Raw genomic sequence first — 5,933 nt, 5'->3', positions numbered from 1 at the left:
TTATATTGTGTTGAGTATCATTTATTTGCGATTTTTCTAAATTTTTTTCAATTTAACACAGCTTGATAAACAAATTTTTTTGGTTTCTGTTTCGGTGTACAGAGAAGATATTATTCTATAACACGCATACGTGACGTTTAGCTGGCCGCGTCAAAAACATGGCTTTTCAAGATTTATGCCACACACTTCTAGCGACTATCCTTGTGTCCTGTTGATTATCATCTCAAATGCAATTTTCCCTCGAAACTGAATAGGTTTCAACTGAAATGGCAAATCGTTGGAACTCAAAGGAATTCATAGAATCAAGCTAATGTAAATGCTCCCACGAAGGAATACTTAATCAGGTAGTTCCGTGGGAGAGTCTGAATTTGGGAGTAGGTAGGGACAAGGGTACAAGAGATGGTTTATTGATTCTCTGGTACCTGGCTCTACACATTTCCTGCAGACTTCTCGATCTTCCTCATCTGCGAGCGTATGTCGCCATCAGACAGTGACCAGTTACTTTTCCCATCATGATCTTACAGCCTCTTCTATCGAGTGCCAATAACAATTTCGTATACTTCTGATCTACCGGTAGCTCGCTCCATTGATTTGACTGCCTACGTAGATGTTAACTCCGAATTGCCTACAGGTGCATTAGAGGCCAGCTCCGTGGCTTTTACTACTTTGTAAAATATAATTAAGTAGGGACTCAACTCGCTGATTGATGTCGGGGCTGCCCCAAGCCGTATGATTAGCATCAGTACCCACCACCAACGCCTGCTTCCTTCTGCTGTATGTATGTATGCCTTGGACGTGTTCGCTTTGTTCATGTGCTTAACACTTAGCTTCCCGTCTACGTGTTTGCTCTTCCTCTATTTCGAGGGTGCTTTCGGTTCGCTCTCCGTCGAAGGCTGCCTCTTTCCCGCCACATGCCCCTCAATGCGATCAGCATACGCTTGATCCGAGGCATTACACCAATTTCGAATGACGCAGTGTGCGCGGCTATTTTTCACCACCAGTATTTTTCAACTCCAGTATCTTTTATCGCCAGCCGTTTCACCGCCCAAGCCAGCCGTTTCACATCTTCTTTATTCAGGCTGGACTTGCTCTCGAAACGATTGCATATTCCGACCGCCCCTCCTCCTTGGCTTCTCCCGATGCTCTCTCTTGTTACTAGAGTTGGAATCCTCGATCGCCTATACAGGTGAGCGAAGAAGTTCGTCTTCGTTTTTAGTGTTAATCCTTACAGCGCTTTCTTGGACCGAGTCTTCATGGACTGTGTGGCATTTGGCCCGCCTGTGGTAGCAGCCTCGTTTCTTTCTCTTCCTCTATGTAGAGTTTTTGATTCGGGGGTCTCTACCCCTAGCGTTCTCTATATACCACCAGGTGCCTCATTACCTATTCATCTACTACTGAGGATGCATATAAAGCAGTCCAACATAAAAAAATTACTGGTAAAATACGTGCGCCTTTGATATGAGCCGCCTGCTTGCAATGTAATGACTCTGACAGGAGCCAGCTTGAGATCATGCCAATGTAAGCAGCGACACCCAGAAATTTCAGTTTTAGTTCTTACGAACTTACTAGAATCTCGTGAGTTACATATTTAATTCCCCAAACGTCTATATGTAATGAAACCTCCAACGTAGAAGAGATAATGAAAAAATACTTAAATCAAACCAACAACATTACTGTGTATAACATTTGTTTATTTGCTAGCTAATTAAAATTAGTACTCACGTAAATATGTACAACGAAAATGCAGGTTTCGTTGTTTCATAAAAAAATATACAACGATACTTTCAATGACATTGCGGTACTTAAGCATAACTTAAGTATGAACTTTAAAACATTATTTTCCTGTTTAATCTTAAGACGACTTAAGTATGGACTGTAAATCCGGGCATAAGTATTTTTTGCTAATTTGTACTTTCTGCTTCATTTTAAGAATAAAATAATTTTAAAATCAGTCTTAAGACCAATGTCAAAGAATGAAGAAGTATATTTAGTTAAAAATAATTCTAATCTTTGAAATTTAAAAATGTATATAATTGAGGCAGACGCTAAGTTATTTTTCTAAAGGAAATTAACTTAAAAGACTCGTAATCGAAAAAATAAATAATAAAAATTGTATATAAAAAATAAAAAAATTAGTCGATTTGATGCCAACAGGGATTTGGGAAACGAAGGAGAAATATAATTAACCAATAGGAGCAACAAATGGCTCAGATAGCTAGGGTGATTACTTAGCAAGCCATTAACCAAATGAGGTTGCAATATGCAAATCAAATGCAACCTCAGTCATTACTAAATCCGAAGGAGCTGTTACAAAAATTTAGACAGCTGAGGTGTTTGGACGAAGGGCATAATGTGATAGCGTTTAAAAATCGATGGAAGCTATGATCAACTTTGTGTACCCACAAAACAACCAACAATTAACAAATCCGACAGTGACCGTAATAATTTAAGAGACTTATTTAATTATTTTCAAAAGGCTAAATTTGAGATAATTCAAATTTTTTTATTCGATGGGGATAAGATTTATATTTATAAGCCAGATAGGGTAAACAAAGATTTAGTTAGCATATTAATTGAAAAAAATTGATTTACCTATGAGGTCAGATTCAAACGAAATGTGTTCGCTTAACGATATTATAAATAAATATTGTAAAATTAAAGCTGAAGATGATACTAGAACTATACACATTCACAGAAAAAACTTAAGCAAACAAAATTTTACTACGAATAACACGCGATATTTTCATACTAATCAAAAAACAAATAGAAACAGCTCAGTTACACGAATTAAACCAAATACTAATATGTATAATCAAAATTACTAAAACACAGAATATACTAACACACGCCAAAACGAACAGTATTCACACAATTTTTCATAAAAAATTATGGCAGAGAAAATAGTAGGAATAATACCAGATTTTTGCGTAGAAGCACTTACAAAACTAATATCACATTGACACCTGAACCAACGGAAATAGGTATACTCGAAGAAAATGAAGTAAATTTTTTAATAACGCCTCAAGAACAAAACTCCCCTTAATACATACATATAACGACAGAAAAAACTGAAATTAGTTGCATTATAGATACTTTTCGGACACAAAATTTTCAGGTATAATAGGCCAAAATTTCCTAAAACATGCAAAAATTAATTCTACAGAAAACCATGTTGAAATTTTAAAAGATAATAAAATTTATTTCGAAGAATTTAATTATTGAGAATGTTTGCAATTTGGAGCATACTGAACATAATTACCTAAAAACTAAATCCAATTTCTCCCATATGTATAAGCAAGAACATCAAGCAACCTTAAGGCTGCTCAATGAACTTGAAGACCTTTCTTTAAAGAAGAAGATAAACTATCATGTACCAACGAGGTACAGTATGAAAACGTAACAGCAAATGATAGGCCTTTATACTCCAAAACTTATAGATATTTCATGAAGAAGCAATAAAATGTCAAATTGAAGAAATGCTACAACAGAAAATAATTAAAGGAAGCAATTCAACCTCAAATAGTCACTTCTGGATTGTAGAGAAAAAATTAGACAATTCCGGGGAAAAGAAATATAGAATTGTCATCGACAACAGTAAATACGTTTACTGAAAAATTCCAATTCCAAACTTAAATTAAATCTTAGAAAAACTAGGTAGATCACAGTACTTCACCACCCTGGATTTAGCCAAAGGTTTTCACTAAATCTCAGTTAGAGAAAAACGGTTTTCTCAACACAATTTGGGCATAACGAATTTATTCGAATGCCATTTGGATTAAAAAATGCACCATCAACTTTTCAAAGATTAATGAATAGAGTCCTTAGCGAGAATATTAATAAAATATGCGTCGTATATATGGATGACATTATAAAAGAAATATTCAAAGCCATAAGGCTAGCAAAGTTAAAAATGCAAGTGAGCAAAATTGAATTTCTCTAGAAAGAAACTCAATTTTTGGGCCACATTTTAACATTAGATGAAATTAAGCCAAATCCAGCCAAGGTCCTAATACCACAAAAAGATTCAAATCATCTTTAGGAATGACATGATTTTATATGAAATTTGTTAAGGATTATGTAAAAATTGCACATCTTCTGACAAAATATTAAAAAATATGACAAAATATAAATAATTACAACCCACAATTTATTGCATTGTTTGAAAAATTAAAGGATAATTTTAATCCCCCCTCGGGGATTTGCAATCTTGACGTGACGAGGGGGCTCAGTAGATATAATGATCCAAAGAGCGATGCTGGCGGTAGCGTAGCTACCAGTAGGGCCACCCATGCCGTTAAGGTCGATGGTGAATATCGAAGCTAAAAGCAATCCACAACATATCAGCGTCTGTTACTATAAGTACGGCTGAAAGCGGACGTATGTACTTGTATCAAGCGATTCACTTTATAAATGTGTAAGGATGGAAAACAGTAAACCCTTCAGAAGGAAACCACTGAAGTATACTTCCCAGCATATCATATGACAATGATAGTACAACCAAAACAATGGCCCTCAGTCTTCGGCAAATCGAGGGTGCTAAGAATCCCCGGAGGTAAAACAAAACAAACTTTCATCATCGGAACATGAAACACAAGAAGAAGCCTGGAAAACCAGCTAATACGATTTTAGAAATGGAAAAATTAGATCTCGATTTACTTGGCATAAGTGAAACATGGTGGCCAGACTGTGGAGAATTTATTTCCCAAAATACAAAGTTTTTTTCTCTGGCAACCAAACTAAAAATCACCGCAACGGTGTAGGCATTATAGTTAAAGAGAACATTGCAAAATCTGTCATGATGATGCTAAAGTTATTTGAAAAACCACTGAGTATTAATATTATTCAAGTCTATGCTCCAACGTCCGACAAAAGTGATGATGAAATAGAAACTTTCTACGATGAACTAGACGAACTTATGCGATTAACAAAACCACATGAAATAAATATAATTCAAGGCGATTTTAATGCAAAAGTTGGAAGAGGAAAAGGCGAAGGAGCTGCAGGCCAATACGGCTTAGGTGAAAGGAATGAGTGAGGAGATCGACTAATTCAATTCTGTCAAAAAGACAAATTAATAATTTCGAACACATTATTTAGCCTGCCTCCCAGAAAACTTTATACGTGGAAATCTCCATCGGACGCCTCTGATAATATCATCAGAAATCAAATAGATTACATTCTGATAAATAATCGCTTCTGTTCTTTAATAAAAAAGGTCAATACATATCCAGGAGCGGATGTACCTTCGGATCACAACTTGCTACTGGCGAAATTGCGTATTAGGCTAGCCGTAATTAAAAAAAGGAGCCTAAAATTAAGCTTAATATTGATAAGTTGAGAGACAAAAATGTGAAACGCCTATTTGAAAGAGAAGTTGATGAAAAAATAAATGATATCCCATCAGAAAGTGCAAAAAGGAGCGACTTAAAAGAGATAATTTGTACTACTTAATAATTTGTACTAATAATTGGATGACAGATGACAATTAAAACTAATAAGTAAACGGCGGGAATATAAAATATAACTGACATGTATCGACAACTGAATAGAGAAATAAGGAAGATGATCCGGAATGCAAAAACAAATTGGATAAACAATGATTGCCAAAAAATTGAAAAATTACAATTTTTACATGATACCTTCCATTTACACAAAAAATTGAAAGAAGCCACAAGTATTCATCGTAAAAAACCGCCAACAAACCTTATAAATGAAAACAATGAGGTGGTATTTGACAAGAATGAAAAGAAAAGTATATGGAAGAAATATATTGAAAACGATTTTTCGGATGACAGTGGATTGAACCAGAACCTTCATCTCCATCACAGATCAACTGGCAATTATATTACGAAAGCAAAATAGAGAGAGCTATACAATCAATGAAAAATGAATGCCTCATGCTCCCAAGATATTTCTAAAAGTCATTCATGCCA

Source organism: Bactrocera neohumeralis, unplaced genomic scaffold (genome assembly GCF_024586455.1).
Source record: "Bactrocera neohumeralis isolate Rockhampton unplaced genomic scaffold, APGP_CSIRO_Bneo_wtdbg2-racon-allhic-juicebox.fasta_v2 cluster10, whole genome shotgun sequence".
Classification (NCBI taxonomy): domain Eukaryota; kingdom Metazoa; phylum Arthropoda; class Insecta; order Diptera; family Tephritidae; genus Bactrocera; species Bactrocera neohumeralis.
The sequence above is the reverse complement of the archived record's forward strand: the minus strand, read 5'-3'. Positions refer to the sequence as shown.